This window comes from Anas acuta, chromosome 5, assembly GCF_963932015.1.
Source record: "Anas acuta chromosome 5, bAnaAcu1.1, whole genome shotgun sequence".
Classification (NCBI taxonomy): Eukaryota; Metazoa; Chordata; class Aves; order Anseriformes; family Anatidae; genus Anas; species Anas acuta.
The window spans coordinates 53004074-53024679 of record NC_088983.1 but is presented as its reverse complement, the minus strand read 5'-3'; the positions used below and the strand labels follow the sequence as shown (position 1 = coordinate 53024679).

Genomic DNA, 20606 nt, shown 5'->3' with positions numbered 1-20606 from the left:
AACATATGAAAAAATCCTCTCTAGTCAGGTAAGTCAATTGAAAATATCACTGAAAAATATAAATAGCAGAACATCTAAGATGACCCCAGAAGCAAGAGCAGATCTTCTGATGTAATAACCAGAGAAATGAAAACACTGATGCTGTAGAGGAACTACCCAAATTAATTTGTCAATTGCTCAGCCAACGATGAAGGTGACAAATTATTGACAAGGTACCTGTGTGTCCTTACATATTCTAAATATCTAGTGAATAATTATCTCATTGTCTTGAGAAAATGATAGTGAAATAGTATGAAATTATAAAATTACTGTCAATAATTAAGAAATGTATTAACGTAGATACTGTGACCTTATTCCCCTGGGTTGTATGATTCTCTAGTGCTTACAATGCAGTACTTCTCAGAGGAAGAAACTTAGCAATAGGCTGTTTGCTAGATGCTTCTGTCTCTAGAGGTGTTTCCTTTAAGACAACTGGTTAGTTATGTCTTGGAATCCTGGGACCGTGGGACAATAAAAGTAAACTTAATTCTCGGTGACACTGAGATTGAGGTAATATGAAAGGATCCATGGGTAAATGAAAATGAGATCTCAAAATTTTTATTGTAGCTCACTGAAAAATGAAATAGCAGGAAATAAATATATATAATTCTTAGATACCTGAAAGAAGACTGAATTTTTGAAAGTTGTAAACTCATTAAGATACCAGTCAGAATGGTTGCAAGCAAGCATTTACACATCTTGTTTGTTCCGTTCACTTTGTAGCTCTGCAGCAATCCAGTCATGTAATTTTTATCTCATACCAAACCACCAAGTCTGACATCCATACAAGACAGCCCTTATACTCTCTTAAGTGAGCTAATGTTTAATTAAATTTTTCTTCTTTAAGAAGCATTTGTGCATGTGTGAGTGTGTGCGTGTTGTGTTCATAAAAACAAACAACAACAACAACAACAAAACAGCAAAAAAACAGCAAACAGTGTTGTTTCCTTCTTTGCTCTTTTACATTATCATTCTTACATTCTTTATAATAACTTATTTTCTAGGTAAATATAGTCTCTGTAAACTGAAAATTCTAAATGCTTCTCACTAGCTGAGCTAACAAATCTCTTCAGAGTAATTCAGTTAACTAGTCTTCTGTGACCTTGGTACACCTGGAGACTGGGGTCATCATCAGTTCGCTGCTGCACCACCCTGAGTTCTGTTCTTGATTTTTCAGTCAAGCCTACGGTCAGATATATGGGATTCACAAACCTCCTCTACTAACATGCTGTTCTGGTGACTTGCAGTGTTTTGGATTTGTTTTTGAAGGGTGATGTTTTATTCCAAAATTTTAGAATATTTATCTTCTGAGAAATGTTTTGTCTACCCCTTCTACCATGGAATTTTAAGGAAACTTGCAATTTCTTAAAAGATTTATCTTCTTTATTAGTTTTTCAGAAAAGATAAATGATGATATCTTTTTTTTTTTTTTTTTTTATGGAGAGATTCATAATCTAAAAATTTTCTCTGGAATGGAAACATATTTAATTTTCAGGAGAGGATTTTGTTTCTTTGGTTTACAATTAAAAAATGTGGGTCTCATCTTCTGAGCTAGGAACATAATTGAATATAAACCAGAAAATTTTCTTTACAAATTCTCCTTGATAAGGGGAGGAAGATATTCTTCATGCCAATGGAGTAACATCTGCCATTTGGAAATTCTTCAAAACAATGAATTGAACTTTTGTTTTCCCAGGTCATAAGATTCTTTGCAATGTAATCTCTTGAGTGTTTGAAGAATCCAGGTAAAAAGCATTTAGGGAATTCTCCTTTCTTTAGGGAAGGAGAGAGTCAAATAAGAAGGCAAGATATTATACTTCTAAGTTGCTGTGTTAGGTTAATAAAACCACAGTATATAAATAAGCATTTCAGTTATGGGTTAAGGACTTCTGCCAGAAGAATCATTCTGCTCCTTGCCAGAAATACTTAAAATTTGCAATCCTTTTTTGATTTTGTCTAATACTACTCCCAGTCATGTTTATAAACATTGTGGTAGTCATACTCTGGTCTTTGGCTGTTACTGTATTACATTTTTGTTCCTTATTGGGGTTGATGGAGTCTTTGTGGAAGGCTGCCAAAGGGCATAAACTTTATTTGGTTCACTTATTGTGTTGAATTAAAACTGCATTTAAAACTCACAAAAATTCCATTTGCCTAAAGCACCACTAGAATTCTCTTTGCAGACTGCAGACTTATGTTAAGTTCCCCTATATGTATCTACAAGTTTTTAGGGAGCAAGACGAGCAAAAAAAGTTATGTATAAATGTCAACCATAAACAGTCTGGGCTAGACTTCGTAGCATTCTGGTCATTTCTAAAAGGCATGAAATATGACATTGCATGAGATGAATAAGAAGATGGTATAAAATACCCAAGCCCGCAAAAAAATTGCTAGTGTCTGCCTGCATCACTGGTTGCATTCATTGTGTACGAGATTATTTCAGAATCAAAGTATGTGAGGCAGAGGTCTTTCAGCATTACTACATAAAACTGAGAATTCTTTCCACGATGTGTTTACAATAAAAAGTGCTGGTCTTTGCCACTTTTGGTACTGTGTACAAATACTTAACAATGCTGATGCTGTTTGCTATTTAGTAGAACCTTTATTTTGCATGATTATTTCCTTTGACTTGCTTGTCAGCAGAATCCTATTGCCACTTCACTTGAAGCAACATTGGATTAATACAAAGGCATGCCAATAATTTGCACAAAAATGTCTTTACCATTGCTTAAAATTAACTCCATGCTCTTAGGTTTACTCCTAAGAAGACACTGCTGAGGGAAGGAGTCATCTCTGCTGGGCTATACAGTCCATGTTATATAGTTGCTGTAACATACAAGTTTTACTTTCAATTTTGCATGATTTTTCCTCTTTCTACAGATTAACAACATTATTTTTAAATTTATTTATGAAGAGTTATACTGAGTACACTGAGACAAAGTCCCAACTATGCTATACTTTCTTGAAGAAGAACTTTAACCCATTTCCTCTAATTTTCCTAAAAACACCTACCAGTCCCAGCATTTCCATAGAATCTTCTTGATTGATGTTTTCTGAAGACTGTGACATGTTTATGCTCTTCCATTAGCCCTGCTGCCTACTTGCATCTGAGCCTGGTCAGATGTTTGTATGAACACTTTTCAAAGCTTTCTGCTTAGTGGCTTTTGATTTCTTTGCTAATTGTTAGTGATCATTACAGGACCAGAAAAGCAAGGGACATCAAAAAATATTTGATTTTTCATAAAAATGTAAATTTATATTTCTTTTAGTTTTTGTTTTTGTCCTTTTTTCTTTGTTTGTTTTTGTTTTCTTGCAAGATGCATTTTCCTATTTTCCTGAAATGGTATACTCAAGGAATCAAAGAGAAAACACCATAATCAGATGTAAGCATTCTAAACATTTATTAGTTATAAGGTATGAAAGTTCCTTGTTTAATAAGATTTGCTACTCACACCATGACAAACTTCTTGACCAGACAAAATAGTCTTCTCATAGCATACCCCATCATTTTAGTCTTCCTGCTCTCTTTCTTTGGCATTTATTTATTTATTTATTTGCTATAAAGAGCTGCATAATTCTTGGTGACTCAACTGCAAGTAGAGCCACAAGAATATTACGTATTTAGCTGTGAGAATGCACTGAATGTGGAAACTGCTGTCCAGTTCAGTTGTCTACAAAAGATCTGTCTCGAAGCCTGATGTGCTGATATCTTTCCAAACAGTAGCAACCTGGAGGAATAGAAGGAAACCAAAAAGCAGGACACCCTACTTCCTTCTTCATGGGTGCGAAAGAATCTGGCATCTGTTATGTCCAACTAAGATGCTGGAAAGGAACTGACTAGTTGATGGCAGTAGGTTTGCCTCACTGCTTCAGCTTGTTGCTGCAGAACAATGTTTGAAGAATTTATCATTTTAAATCTGTGGTCACTTTGTAACTTCTATAAAACCTACTTGATTTCACTTAAGAATAAAATTGTTATACTAAAGGAATAAGTTCAGATTCGTGGGATTAAGCTGCCAAATAACATTTCTCCTTGCTTCAGATGGAGTTCATTTGGTACTGAAGTTTTTTTTTTAAATGATTTTTTGCTTATGACTATATTTCAATTAATTCAGTAAAGGTAAACAAATCCTGTTAGGCTGGCTTGACCATTTTTTAAGCTGGGTGTCACTAGATATACAGAGGCTACAACTACTGAACCTTTGCATAATAGATTGAGGACTGATGAATTCCTTTGCTTAATGTTTCTTTTGCTTATATAAGACAAAGAATGTTTTCTAAATGTAAAATAAATTATATGTACAGGATCTATCTACCTGTTCAGAATGTGTTTCTCTGAAGCTGCTGGTGTGTTATGACTGTTTTTTATTATGCCAATTCATATTATTGGCTTATATTCTTATGCTTCTGAGTGTGTTGCTCATTCCTTTTGTCCAGTGTTTAGGTTATAGGTTTTATGATCCAGGGTTTTTCCCCCTCCTCTCCCTGCCTTTTTTTTTGTTTCCAGTGCTCATGTCACAATGGAATCCTTGTCATTCAGTAGGATCCCTAGACAATACAGTAATAATAGTCATAAGATGGGCTAAACATTTCATCAACAATGCTCAGTTCAATTTGATTTTGTAATGATTGCTTTTATTTCTGTTGCATCAATATTTTGTTTAGATGTTTATATTGATTGTTTACTGTTACGTGCATGAAAAGAAATTCTTAAACCAAACCACAAGCCCAAATATCAGATGTCAGATTCAGGAACGTAGTCTTTGCTCCTTCCTACATGGTGGTGATATTTGTTATTGTCAGCGTATTTATATGTTCGGTTCTGAAACAGGACAATGGTTTAAGAAATTGCCTTGTGTACTTTGCTGTCATTCCTTCTCTTGGATCTTAGAAACTTACTGTATGCTGTGAATGTATTTCAGTGTGAACTGAAATAGATTAATTTATGCCAGTGCTGATTGGATTGATGTATATTAGTGAGAGCTTTGAAAGTTAACATGGAAGTATACCTTTCATTTCTGTGCTTTTAAAATTATGTATCGGAAAGTCAGTGTAAGAACCAATGGAATAATAGGCTTTTGTCACATTTTGTTGAACTGGCTAGAGCTTACACTTGCCCTTTTTTGTTCTCAAGTTGCATTAATATTCTGTGGAGAAACAAATGCTTACACCATTGCAGACAGCTGTGTCTAATAGAAAGGGATAAAATCTGTTGAAGAGTCTAGAAGAAACCTTTGGAAGATGAAGAGGATCATAGAATGATTTGGGTTGGAAGGAACTCTTAAGGATCACTTAGTTGCAACCCCCTGCAGAGACACCTTCCACTGGATGCAACCAAAGTAATGGTTGGCTTGACATGAAGGTGTCTTAGCTTTATCTGCTGCTGATGTTTACTGAAGATCTTGTTCATATCTTCCTGGCCTGTCCCTTCAGGATTCATTTGAAAGACACACATTGTTCCATCATGAGTTCATGATGGATGGGTATCAATTTCAGAACATACTGTTCTTTCCTGACAAGATCCATCCTGTCAATGCATGTGCTCTGCTCTACTACCTCTATAGTGAACCAGTCTAGATTTTCCTTTTTCCTTTGCTGTATTGCTTAGTTGATTTTGATCTCCCATGAAAGTCTCCCTTGAAGCCTTTTTCTTCTGATAAAGACATACACGAGTTAAAAAAAAAAAAAAAAAAAAAAAAAGTCTTGCTGATTCAAGTCTCATATTTTATTTCTGAGGTACCTGTACTTTGCCTTGCTGACCTAGAAAACTACAACGTAGCTTTTTTCTTCTTTTCTGTGGCAAGTAGTAAAATCTGTCGCCAACAATTTGGAGTTCTTGGCACTGAAAGTAAGTTTACAGTTTCTGCAGGTATTTCTGGCTGGTTTTGCTTTCTGAGAGATTGGTGACCCCTGTGACAGTGGACATATGGAGTACTCAAAAAGTAGTTTGAGCTAATTCTACGTAATATGCTTTTTCCTACAAACATTATCACTGTTTTGCCTCAGTCTATTTTATCCAGCTTTACTTTGCTTTAAATTTTATCTTACAGTTGCAGAAGTACAGGGCAATAATGTTGTCTGTGCTTAAAAGGCAGTTGCAAATGAGTTTTCTAAGCGTGCTGTTAGTACAAGGCACAACAATGTTCATTCATCTCTTCATTTATGCAATTTCTTCCACAGCAACTTCTCTACCAGTGGTGCCAACTTGATTTCTTTGTTTCCAACTGATTTCTTCCCTGTCTCTGTCTTATACATAAAATGCTCTTCTGCTCCATTCAAATCTCTAAAAATAAAACAACCTTGCATATGTATAAAAAAAGAAAATAGAACTAAAGGCAATTAAATTATCAATGCATCTGCTTTTTCATCAAATTTTATCTTTTATATATCACATTTTTAATTTTAAGCTCTCAGAAGCAAAAAAAAATATTTTGCTATTGCTCAGAAATCAGCAATTCTTCATTCTGAAACAATAAACAATAGACAAAAAGGCTTATAGAAGGAGGGAAACCTTTCCAAAAGCATTAGATTCTAATACAAACATATTAAAAAATAGAAATCCCATTAAAGTCCTAAAGGTAGAACTGCATGAAAGATTACTCTGAATGCCAGAGTAAGAAATAAACAGGATTATAATTTTTCCTGTTTTTCCCCTGTTGTTTTATCTAACTTGTCTCAGTTGCTTCTTATCTTTGAGGAATTGGCATTAATTTTCATCTTTTGAACTGAGCAGACTCTTCGATATGCAGACTACATATCAGAACTATGTGAAGTTTTATCTCAAGACATTTTTAAGCATAATAGAAAATGAGCCTGTTGATGTTCTGTTATTGCATTTAATATTTTAGCATCTTGAGGTCTTCAGGTCGTTACCGTTGTGTGGTATATAACACGAGAGATAGAGCTTTAAGTATATCTGTCTGGAAAGACTACGATCAGCTGTCTATGCATAAGGCAATAGATTGATATGTCATGCTAATTAATCACTTTAATTTCACTTTCAGGATGTGCAAGGTGTATGACTGTGCACTGCATAGCAGTGGGGCTAAAGAATTTGTGAAATCATTGTCCATTTAACTGTCACATCATTATTAATGAAAAGTAGCTATGAGTAGCAACAGGTTTCCCTCTTGTCTTAGTTTGATGTCTGTCACTTGTTTATCATGTCACAGACTAAATTGCCAAATAAATAAATAATAAAATCAATTATTACAGAAAGGTTCAAAGCATAGTTTAGTCTTATCTAGCAGCCACACAAATTGCTCTGGGGAAACTCCCCAAAATAGACAAAAAGCATCATACTGAGTTCAGAAAAAAGTTGCTGCTCTGCAGTCTGTAAAATGTCTGTCTCAGGAATATTTAGGTTTCAAAGTGTACATCAGGACAGTACATTGTTTTGTGCCTATTTATTACTGTATGTATGGGGATCTATTAAGTTTATGCTACTCTGGTCTTCTGTTTCTTCATAATTCTTAAGAATTATCATAACGTTTCAGAATCTCCTAATCTTATAATAGAATTACATTATTATAATGTTTATAATTTCCTAAAATTATGTACAGTAATGTAACCAGTCTGCTACCTAAGCAAACATGAGTTTTCCAAATTTCCAAATGCATTTTCTTTCTATATACAGTAATATTAATGCTCTGGAATCGATGCATGCATCATCGGTTTACAATGTCAATATTGAAGTTAAGTATCTCTAGCATTTTTGCAATTGCAGTAGACATTTTTCCAGGAAGCACAAATGGAAATTGCCTAGATCAGTGGTAATTATTTTCAGCAGTAATATGACTTAGCTAAGTATCTGTTTGCACTGAAAGAAGACAAATCTTTTTTCCAAAGATGATTGGAATCTGTTTTCATGAGAATGCCTTTTTGATTCCAAAATCAGGTGTGTTGATGTACGCATTCCTTACAATTCTTTGTTTCTGAGACTAGTCAAAAAATTGAGTAAAGCACTGCTTGTTCTGGTACTCTGTATATAGACAGGACAAGCTCAGTTCCCAGGGCTGTGCAGATTTGCTGCCAGTTTCCTTCCCATATCCTTCAAGTACAGTGATTTTTTTTTTAAGTGAAGACATAGTACTGGTTTCATGTTCTAACCTTTTTCATCTGTATGTAGTAACATTGCTTTTGTATGCATTGCTGACTGAGACAGACCATACTCAGTAACAGGTTAGTCTGAGTACCAGGAAGAAATCTACAAAAAAACAAACCAAAACAAAACTTAAATATGTAAATAGACATGAAAGGAATCTTTATTATTACTGTTATAATTTTAATTTACAGCTACTGCTGGTAATGGCTGTAGTTTTCTTTGCAGGCCTTGGGCTTTTCCTGGAACTTACTTGGTATGCACTTGCCAGCAATTAGAGTCTTTTGTCCTTTACAGGGCAGTATCCTTTGTCTTTATACTCTTCCATGAAATTTCTAAAAGAATTTGAACTTTGCCATGTGTTTTATGCATGTATTGTCTTTCTTAATCCTTTGTATCTGTATGATTTTAAGACTGAAATGGCTAGAATAGATATTTGAAAGTTTTGTTATCAGACTCCCAATACATTTGTGTATATACTCTGTGCTTCATCATTACAAGGTTTCCATTAAGTCATGATTAAAACCCCTAAAAACAATGATAAATGTACACATAGTGGCCATAATCTTTAGTTGGTTTTGAATTAAGCTCTTCAAAATTTGTCTCTTGTGAGAGGGTGACAAGTTCTGTAGTATGCACCAGAAATTTTCCAAGTATGTATCCCAGATGTGTGGTAGAGCGTAATCCTATGAATGATCAGAAATACCAATGCTGAATGTAATCATAGCACATTCAAATATTTTCACCAATTTCACTTATTGACACATACAAGAAAGTAACATAGACTTCTGTATAGACCTTTTACAAAGCATTTGGAACAACTGTTGTTCTGGGTATGTTTTCTAGTTAGTTATTCCTTCAGTCAGTACTAAAAAGGACTGATTTCTTACCTCATTTCTCAGTCATTTATTGGTTGAGAGAAAATGACAATTAATTAGGAATAAACACTTTAAGAAAGAGAAAAGTTAATTGTCTCTGTCTAACAGCTTTACCTTTGTAACAGGCTATTCCCTTATGTATTCCACTTTTATCCAGCTTTCCCCTTAGCTTTAGATTTCTGTATAGCTCATGAAGTCTCTAATGGAGAACAAATAAGAGTTGCATGCTTCCTTTACACTCACTGTGCATAAATGGCAGAAGTATATTTATGAACTGAAGGGTCTCAATTCTCTGACTTTAGGTGCAGGAATGCATGCCCAGCCCCAATCATTGCTCATGCGGCAATAAACCTGGAAGACATAAGCTTCCATACAGGTATGTGTGTTTGTTTTTTTTAATTATTATTTTTATTTTATTTTATTTTTATTTTTTATTAAGGTTTTGATATTGAGAGAGTTGTGCACCTTCTTTTCTTTTAGTAGCTGTCTTAACACGTATATTCTACTCTTCAATGTGTGATCAATGTTATGGATATTTTAGTTAACAGCTAAGACACTTTTGGACTGCAGCAGCTCTTATGGTTGCTATATTTGAGAGTTTAGGGCCAGAGGAGCAAACGTGTACTCTGTCAGTTCTTTTCCTCACAATATAGGTTAGCAGTGCTTTCCACCAAATACATGGTTCCCAAACTCATAGTTACTTTTTTTTTTTTTTTTTTTTTCCTAAGACATCTCTGACTTTAGGGTTATTTATCCATCTTTGCTAGTTCTAGAACTTCCACTTATATATCATTCTGTCTATTTTATATTTAGGCTTTCTAATTTGGGAGAATGTTGTTAGAGGAGACTGACTGCTTTTAAGAGAAACCTTGACTCATTCATCTTAGGATTTGCTCCCTTATTGTCCAGGTATTCACAAACACGGTGACCACTTTAGATGTCTGTGTCTATATGACAGTGTAAATAATGGATGCTCATTAGCCCTGATCCTTTTGGTTCTACGATCCCTATAGTTTTCTGTTTTGGTCTTGCTGGAACTTGGGAATTGTTCAGGTATTTGCTTGAAAAGTAATATTCTTTCTCCCTCTTTATTAAAGTAGAAGTAATGCTATTTTAAGGTACCATGGACACCTGAAGTACAGGTCTCGAGATTTTGTACTAGATATAAAGTTTAGTTTCAGTCATTGCTTAGACTAATCACAGAGATTCTAGTACTACATCAGTATCAGTGAGGAGCTAGCTGTAGCTGTTACTGCAATACAGTCTTATCAGTGAGTGAATTCACAGAATTTGTTCTCTGGCTCAGCAGGGTAAGCCATGCATGTTAGTGTGACTCAAGCCATTATCTCTCTGAGAATTTAACGACTTGGATGTAAAAATTAGTTTAATCTTAATCCAAGTTTGTGGGAGATGTACGAAATGCAACTCAGCTGGCAGTTGGCTGAGTTGTACAATAAAACCCTCACATCCAGCACCGATCTATATATTCTTGTGTCTTGAGAGGAAAAACAGGATACGTTTTTTGTATGGTTAAATGAGTAACTTGTGCATACATGATTCTAGCATTAATCTTAATGATGATTGTTAATTTCTTTCGTCAGTTTATCACACTCATATTCATATTGATTCACCGCTTTTCCAGTATAATTTACTCAACTGTATTATCATTTATGCATACTGTGGTTCTTTGTTTCTCTGTTTTCAGGATCCATATTGGTCTCTAGAAATTGACACTGATAAGGCTATAACTGCTAGGAAATTAGCTTTATTTGAGCATATATCTTATGATCGGAGGCTAATATGAATCGACCTAAGTGTTACTCACTAAAAAAAAAAAAGCCATCAGGTGATGATTTCTGTTTGCCTTAGCCCTGACATCATTTAGGTTAGTGCAGTGTCAGACTGGCTCTTAGCTTCGAACCTACTAGTGTGTAATACAAGCCTTAAAATATGTGAAACTCAAGTCTGAGTTCATACTGTTTCACCACTTAATGACATTAATAGTTTTAAAAGTTTTTAATTAACAAAAATGTTAATATTTTGTAAGTTTAGTCATGTACATTTCATCTATTTTTAATCTAAATAATTCACTATTTCTTATAAATGTGAGGTAGCATTTATAAATTAGAAATGGGAATAGGAAGTCTCTGCTGAATTGCGTATTTCAAATAACAACCAAGAAAAAGTAGAAAGTATTTTTACTACTCTGATATATTTGTATCCTGATTTTATAGAAAATGAAACAAGTCAAAAAAAAAAAAAAGAAAAAAGAGGAGGAAGAACTATGAAATGTGAAGATAAACTTTCGTTTAGATAAAAAAACATTGCCATTGGTCCTTGATACTTATTTTGAGATGCCTTGATGTGGCTCACCTCATTTAGTCTGAAAGAGAAATTTATGTTTCTATTTCAGCTTCCAAGAAGTGTTAGCTGTTTTCTAGTATTAGCACATTCTTCCTTGTCAGTAAAAGCACACATAGTTATTCCCATTTCAGCACATATTAACCCCCCTGTTGGAGAATGGTTCCCCACAGCATCACAGCTCAGAGAAACAGGTGTTTGACTAATGTTCAGTGAAGATGAAAACATTTTCTGACAGATGTTCAGAGAAAAAAAATCATTATTGCTGCGTAATTACAAATTAATTGAGTTTTGCTTTAATTGTGCCTTAGTCCATAAGTGTCATAAGATGGTAAAGCTATAAGAAAAGTCCTGATTGCCATGCATCTCAGTGGTCCACTGTCTCTACTTAAGTGCAATATAGTTAGACATATTTCAGATAATTTTAATACACCATTGAGGATAACAGCAGTGATCTAACCATAGTAAAGTGAAACTCCTCATAACCTAATTAAGCCTTCATTCAACTTAACCCTAGATTAAACCTATCTGTCTAACACTGAAGTCATAATTGTAATGCACTTGATACATTCAAGATCTGGCTAGTTGTTCTTTTGAGAACACTCTTGAAAACTAAGGCTAGTGTGAGACACTTTGTATTTTTAAACTCCTAATGGCTATCAAACATGAGAAAAGCTTTCTGGACCATCTAAAAACGCCTATCTAATAGTGTTTAAACACTTATTAAATATGTTTATCATCTAGAATGGTGAACCTTATTGAAGTTAGTTCAGAATTTTAGCCTTTTCTACTGGCATAGGTTATTTGTATATCAAAACCACAGGGAAAGTTTTTGCTTACTTTTTTTTTTTTTTTTTTCACTAGGAAAGAAAATAATATCTTAGCAGATGAACTCAGCAAACAGCATTGTGTCCTGTGAAGGAATCCTAAGTGAATATTGTGTTCCAAAAGTGGAGAATTACCCAACTCTTTATTTGTGACAACTGCCTCCATATCAAATAAATTGTTAAGGGTGGAGTTAAGGTTATTTAGTTGATGCTTTAATTTGGATTGAGTAGAATCTTCTTCCACATTTGTACTTCATTCTAGAACAGGATTTTTCTCTTAAAGCTGGATGGACACTGCAAAACTGATAATAGTGGAAAAAAAGGTTAAGATACTACTTTAATTATTGAGACTGGTACATGAAGCTGATTATACGCTGGAATAGGATGAAAGGATTATTTTTATCTAGTGACTTTTCATAAATAAAACTACAGACAAAACTAAGTGTAGAGTACAGAAAGCAACCTACTCAGTGTTTTGAGTATGAAGAAAAAAAAATTAACAGATCTTGTTTTTAAATTTTCTTCTTACATTTCAAGATGTATTCTTACATTTGTCATTCTTACATTCTTACAAATGTCATTCTTACATTTCAAAATGTATATTGAAGCTTACCTGTGTGGATATAAGAGAGATCTTAACAATCTTGAAGGTCTTCAGAAATAGGCTGGGAAGGCTGCTAACAGTTGTTGAGAACAACGTCAGTGGCTTTAAATTTACATTTAAAATAAAGCAAAAAAGGGGCAATAAACTAAGTGAAACATTGCTCTGTGTTTAAAATACCTGTCCTACAGGAAGAGGCAATATGGATAAAAGAATAGTGTTCAGCCAAAGGTTGGACTAGATGATTGTGGAGGTGTCTTCCATCCTAGGTGATTCTGCGATTCAGTAATATTTTTCTAGGAAAAAGAGTCACGGTTGAGTTGGTAGGATTACTGCTTTCCAGAAGGAAAGTAGTCTAGACATATGTTGACCTGAGCTAGTGAGTACATGATTCTGTATAACTTATTTGCTGCGTTTTCAGTATTAGAACTGTGTAGAATATTTTCAAAGAGCAGTGTGAAAATTTAGGAAGAGCAAAATATAGCCTCAGGAAAGCCTGTTGGTTTCAGAGAAAAGTTGGAGACAGGATAGGAAACCCTGAGCATTAAGATAAAAGAAACGAAAGTGAGCACTTAAAGAAAAAGCTGTGATCTAGGGCCATATATTATTGTGAAAATTTGCAAGTAATCAAACCTTAGATAAAATAAATATCAGGAGCTTAAATTGTTAATGAATATAAATAATAAATGCTGGTAGTTTGAAATGGTAGAAATTTACTGAAAAATTAAACGTGGTCACGTTAGCTGTAATATTTTTATGTTATTCATTAACGACTGTATTCAGTGAAACACTTGCAGCAGCATAGTCAAATTTTTTTCTAATGATCCACAGCTTCAAATCACAGAAGACTGAGGCTGCACCTTTCAGGCAGGACAATTCTCAGAAGGTAGGTGTAGTCACTGGATCACCAGTGAGCATTGTTGTCTAGCACTTTAATCTTCAAATTCAGTTGTTGATATTGGTGTTGATGAATATAGAGTGTAAGCAGAGGCTAAGTGGTCATGATTCCTAGTATTTACCTACTTGATCATACTGAACCTACTAGTAACATTGAAAAATTCCTGTGAAATGCCTGATGGAATCTAAGCAAAGAAAACATATTAGGGAGAGGCTTAGTAGAAAATGCTATTTACACTAATTTAGGCAAATTTGCATCTGTTTCTAATTTTGAAGCAAATGCTGTGAAGGTTGACTGGATGCATACTTTTTTTTGTCATACAGCTCAGAATGTGGATAATACGCATTGTCATATGCAAGTATTACAACTTCTGATACATCAGTGAGTAAAGTCCTGGCTTTATTAATAGCAACAAGAATATGTTGAGTGAAGTTAGGTTTTCATGCAAGCTTTTTTTCTGTATATTCTTTCAGCTGCTTTTTTTTTGGAAAAAAAAAAAAAAAAGTAGGGATTTTCTGTTGTGTATCCCACTGAAAGTGTTAAAGGTACTTGCAAGGTTGCTTCTCATGTGAAATGCAGACAAACCTTTCCAGATAAATACCTCTAAGTAAAATCAAATATAATTTTATTTTATTTGCTAAGAATCTTGTAATCAAAGGTAGTAAATAAGATTTGATCCCTTATGCTTGTATAGGAGCTAAAATGCTGAACAAGTACAGCTTTTCTGCCATTTTGTACATATAAGACAGTCCCAGCAGTGATTTTCAGCTATGCTGAGAGATGCTTTTCCTACCCTAAGTTTGAGAATGGGAATGCTTCATGTGTTAAATTGATTTGAGAAGAAAGCTTTTGTTGTTGTTCTTATTTTAGATTTCTTGAATTCCTGTTAATTTGCCATTCTTGAGATTAAGCATTAAGATATTAACCTTTGGTTTTATAATTCCCCTGATTTTTGTATCCATAGCTTAATGAATAGTTGTCCTCTGAGCAAATGTCACTTTCATCAGTGCTATTTAGACTGACTGCAACTACTTTGTTTTTCTGTCTTGGAGGATGTAAAGCATCTGTAGTAGCCACCTAACAGGAGACAGTTTGTTCTGTCTGTATCAGAGTTGGTCCTCTTCCATCTGAGACACTAATAAATGTGAAAATTTAATGAAGTGTAGAAAGAAGAGCAGTACTATAAACATTATTATCTACCTGTGCCTGATACATCTTCTGTTTCAGTTACAAATCTGTTCTTTGTTTGTTTTTTTTTCCAAAGTCAACTAGAAGTTGTCACTGAATTGAAAAAGGAATCAAAAAAGTATCTTGTTGATTCCAACAGTCTGAAACTTAAACAAAAGCTCTCGTAAATACTCAAGATATTATGATAGTGCCAAAATATTTCTGACCTATTAAAGTTTATTGTCTTGAAAGTTAGTGATATTCTGTTTTTGTTACAAACCTTTCCCCTTTCAGTGTTTGTAATGTAAATATTTTCTGAGTCATGTAGTTTATGAAATTAGAGATTGTGTGATATAGAAAGGACCTTGGAACTGTACACAAATATTTAATTCCTTGTATTTATTCCCCATGCTGCATGTGTTGGTGTACAGGTTAATTCTCTCAGTACTTTTAATAAGAGTTGGATTTAGGACTTCATCTTTTCAGATGCCCTTACAAATGCATGAGGCTAAGTAGATACGCCAATCAGCTCAATGCCTGTACCAACTCCATTAAGAAGGCAAGATGTGCAATTTGTTCTTTAAATGAAACAGTGAAAGATTTCCCTCCAGAATGCACCATAAACACTTTATACACCTTTATTCCAATTCCATTGTCATCTCTGTATGGTTCACAGGGCTGCATAATGAATACCTGTCCAACAGGACTTTAACTGATGGGACAGAGATCAAGTACATCTGACTACTGTTACCAGAGTCATACAGAAAGGAGCTATTTTGGAGGGCTTTTATTGCTCTCTATGTGAGAGGAGAAGATTAATAAGTCACATATATGCCTAACGTTATATTTCATGTCAAATAAACAAAGACATGTAGATGAGAGTTTTTCAAGATTAAGTTATCTGAAAGTAAGGTAATGTGGTTTTGTTTTTGTTTTCCTAGAGCTCCTTTTCTATGGGGTTCCTAGGGCATATTGTCAGATTGAACATAAAAGATAACATTTGGCCATTTTTTTCCCAAGAAAGATAAGATTAATATCACCAAAGAGAGGAAGCTAAAGTGATGGAGCTGAGACAAATGTGCCTATATGAGATGTGAATGGGAAGGAATCTGTACCTGATAATGAAGTTTGAACTACAGAAAACAAGACAATGGATGATGGAGGTAAGTCTATACATCAAATTATGTGTACTTTGTGAAGCTATGAGAGTAAGCACTGTCTGAGTAATGCATTTTTGTTGTTTTTTAATCCCCTCATTTCCAAAGCAAATTTTGACTGAGCAGCTGATTGAGTGTTACTTAGTTTGAATGTCTCATTGATAAACAAATCCTTCCAGGTGGCTAAGAGCTGCTTGCTCAGAACTGTCAACCAATAGCATTAGCTTAACAAGTTTAGATAGGATACGGTGCTTTGCTTACAGTATTGGGAAATTAGGTATTGGAAAGTGAAGATCTTTTGAAACTTTTATTTTCTACTGAATAGAGGAATGGAAGCCAGAAAATCAAGTGTTCTCCGAATTGAGTCTTCAGATCATGTATTGAAACAAAACAAAATCATTCACTGATTTTTTGTTCAACACAGTAAATCTGTAGCGGAGGAAAAAAAGGAGAACTCTAGAAACAAGTTTCTTCAAAGATTTGATCATAAAGAATATGGAGAGGAAGGACAGAAGTAGTATCAGTTGTCATAGTTACTAGGATACATCTGCCTGAGATCCTGAAAGGCTGTCAGTTTGGGTAGGTTATGTGCTGTTTCATTTAGCTGTGTCTAGACATTAGCAAAGTTAAAAATGACACAGTTCTACACAATAAACATTCTGTCTGTCTTGGTATGGCCTGACATACTTCTGTTAAGTAAGCACAAAGTTTTAATGCTGTTTCATTTATGAAGAAGGACACAACATGTTTAGAAGATAGGCAGCAAAGACTCAGATGTAGCTAAATAGTTCCTCAAAATCTACAAAGAAAGCAGAAGAGAATTCATGGTCCATTTGATTTGTTGATTTTAATCTACAGTGAATTGACAGAATACTTTTGTCCTGCAGTGCATCTGTTAAAGAAAATAAAGTTGAAGAGAAATTGAAATAGATCATCAAAATCCTTCTTTCTGGTGTTTCTTCTTGGCAGATGTGCTAAATGATTATTCCTTTCTTCAGGTGATTAACTGTAAAAACTGACCTGCTTTTTCTTTACTACATGAACTAGACAAATTGCCCATGCACTAGCAGAAGTAAAATAGATGTTGTCTCTGAAACATTGGAATTTGTCAGGGCTATTTATCTGGTACTTTATTTGTATGTGCCATAGACATTTGAATTGGCACAATTTTAGTTGTATACTTCTACTTTCTTCATAGAAAATACAATTTATATTGGAAATGAGCAGACATAGTGAGAATTAATACTGAGGCTTTATTAATCTTTAGAGTGATTATATCCATTTCTATTTATTTTTTTTTAACTAGTGCAACTATAGGTTCTCTAATTGTAAGCATTGCAAGCTAATTAGAATTACATCAATAATTCTGCAGAGGGCAGAGGTTCTAATAAGGAAAATCATGGGACTGGAACATTTCTAAACAATGCTATTAAGGTTCTTCTGCCAAGACCCAGTTAATGATACAGAAAGAGGACAAAAATAGATGTTACATTAGAGTTAGAGAAGTCAAAAGCTGGGCTATAAATAGCATATGTGCCCCCCTGGAGATACTGTGGACAGATTCCTCTCTCCATCTCCCCTCCACTCAGTGATACTTCACTATTTTGAGATACTTTATTAAAAGAAGCAACTGTGGAAATAAAAAATAACATTACCCTGAATATATTCTCTGGAGTTTCAACTGATGGAGCTAGCTTCTTTTTCTATCCAATTCAACCCTGTTTCTTATTCATTATAACTTTGGAATTTGTAGGTGAATGAACATAGGCATAATAACTTAGTGGAGCTGGTTCATTTAAATTTCTAAATTTGTTGTTTGCTGTCCTCTAAAGATCAAACAAATCTAATAACATGAGTCTGAGTGATGTCAAAATACGACTCTTGCATTGTTGAAGCTGGTTATTCTTTAAAAAATACACAAGGAAAAATAATTAGCCCATGTCTAGGGACTACCACACAAATGTCCTTCAGTGAAAAATTACTTACACATTCAATACATTTTGAAAGGCATTATTAAAACATAATACAAAAATCTCTCAGAACACTGACACATGCCAGAGGGCAGATTAATGAGAGCTGGATAGCCACGTCACCTGCCTGATTTCTGTACTGAGAATTTGCTGGAGTTTTAAGAAATTGCTGGATGAGTCAATAATTTTTCATTGCCAGAGGTACAGAGTCTTAGAGTTTCTTCGACTTCCTGTTCAATATAAAGGGCAACAAGAGAAAAGCAGTCTTAGCTGCAGGGACATTTGTACCACTTCTGGCTGTAATACCAATATAGTTGTAACATTTGTCACCTGATACGGTAATTATGTGTATCTCTAAGAGGAGGTGCTTGGTTTGCTGTAGAGTATTGTGGATTCATATTCACGGTTGTTTAGAGTCAGAAAGATTATAATGGAAAATTACAATTAATTAAAAATTGACAAATAGCGTATCGTGATCAAAACTGATACATCTCACTATTTTTCTGAGCTCTTAAATAGTTAATATGCACATACTTGTTTAAAGAGGAACACTGATAAAGCGTTTCCTCTGCTGTGGTTGGTTTTTATCACAATACACTCAATTTTAACAAAAAGAAAAGACTAAATAGCCTGCAGTTTTCAGTGATGCTTATTTTTAAACTTCAGATGTGTCTCAGGTAAGATGCTATGAAAATATTATTTTTTCCCTCTGAGAATCACTCTGTTCTTTTATTATTATTTTTTTTTTTGCATTTGCTCAGCTGTTCTTAGCTCTGTGGTTGATGGAAGGGTTCCTTTACTTTTCTTCTAATTATTGACTAATGCAAACTGGTCACAATCCATAGTAAAGAAAGATTCCTGTGGAGCTGCTTGTCAGACTATCAAACTCAGCTCTCATCATTTGTGATGCAAGCTGCAGGCTGGCTCAGTATCATCATGTGGCTGTCATGTTAAAAGTTTGTTTGATGCAGCACCTGAATTTTAGGTGACTTTTCTCCCAACTTTTCCCACCTAAAAGCTTATCACTTGTAGCTAGTCGTGGAAATGTTTTGACAAACTAGCAGCTAAAATCTGTCTACTACTTCTGAGTGTTGATAGGGTTGTTACTGTAAGAGGAACGGCATTAGCTACCTGGGCCTTATCTAACTGATGTGGTTATTATCAGGTGATAAAGGTGAGCACATTTTTAAGTAGAAATATTTGGGGAGAGATAGGCGATGAAACCACTCTACTGAATAGTTAAAGAGACTTCTCAGAGTATGTTATGGCAGTTTAAAGTGCTGAGAATGGCAAATAAGAAATATTTAATCAGCTGACTAGAGTTCTGGCCCTCATTTCTTCTGACTTACAGATGTTACTATGACGGTTTATTGAATATTCTGTGTCTGAGGAGAGTCATAACCTGTGTCCTACTATGCAAATTATTTTACTGAAAAAGAAAAAGAAAAAAAAAGTAGCTGGAAAAAAGTACTGTCCTATGCATCTGTCTCAGTAGAGAAGATACAGGCTAGTCTCCCTTCTCAATTTAAGATGCAGTTCCCCTTTGCATCGGCATTATTGTCATATTCCCATACCTTTATTTTAGAACAGAAAGTTGACACCATCAGCAATTTCCTCATATTCGAGACTTGCAGATCATTTGCTGGAGCTATTACTTTGCTGGCATTTTTGAATGGCCTTGCTTTTCCACTGTCCACTGGGGTTCCATTGTGAATCCCCCTCCATGGAATTTCCTGCATGAGTCCTGCCAGCCACCTTTTTATTTTACTACTGTTACTTTTTCTTTCCTTTTTTTTTTTTCTTTTCTTTTCTTTTAAGAGTGAAAGAAAATCCCGATGCACTCAGTTGTTGAAAAAGTTTTGATTGATTGCTAAAGCTTTGTTTGGATTATTTGCTGAAGACATTTCAGATGTCAGTAACACGACTGATAACAGAAGTTGCTATTTGTAGTTTAGTTCTGTTGTGTGAAATCAGGGTGTGGTTCCCTAGAAAAAAAGGGAGATTCCATCTGGAAAGAGATTCAAACTCATGCAACTGTAGATACAGATTTTAGGCCAACCTGGTCATTGTTGCCCAGAGGCTGGAGTAGAGTGTGCCTAAGGTTTAGGCTTCTAATTTAAGGACTATTTAGGTATACCCTCATCTACAACTTCCAAAAAAATAGAACTGGCATCCTCATCCCAACTCCTCCAAAACAATGGTATCTTCCATTGTATTTGGGAGCAGAACTCATTACAGGTTTCCATCCTGGCTTCCTCCAGTTCCTCAGTCTATCCTTTTGTCTTGCTGTCTGTCCTTCTCCCATCCCCATCACACAACTGATAGGTGACATGACAGCCACCCTACAACTGCAGTTCAGGTGATGGGTGCAGATTTGGCTATGTGACAAGGCCATTTGTTTGTCAGACCATGTCACGGGGGCATTCTCAATGCACCACTACATGTTTGCCTGTTATATGATTAACATAGTATATTCTCCGTTGTATTATCAATGTGGAACATGATAATATTTCTAGAGTAACTGTGGTGTAACTTTGCCTTTGTAAGGGGATGGATGGGGATGTCCAGGCCCTATTACTTCCATCAAAGACTATACGACTTGCTTGC

The 20606-nt window shown here is 34.7% G+C and overlaps 1 long non-coding RNA gene across 1 annotated transcript in view; it reads left to right on the top strand.

Moving 5' to 3' along the window:
• Positions 1-12400: 12400 nt before the first annotated feature.
• The window catches only part of LOC137857788 (uncharacterized), a 63007-nt gene continuing 54801 nt past the window's right edge, over positions 12401-20606 (top strand). Inside the window, exons 1-2 of the long non-coding RNA XR_011097281.1 lie at positions 12401-13693; positions 15893-16035. This is a non-coding gene — a long non-coding RNA (uncharacterized lncRNA). The remainder of the gene's footprint in view (positions 13694-15892; positions 16036-20606) is intronic.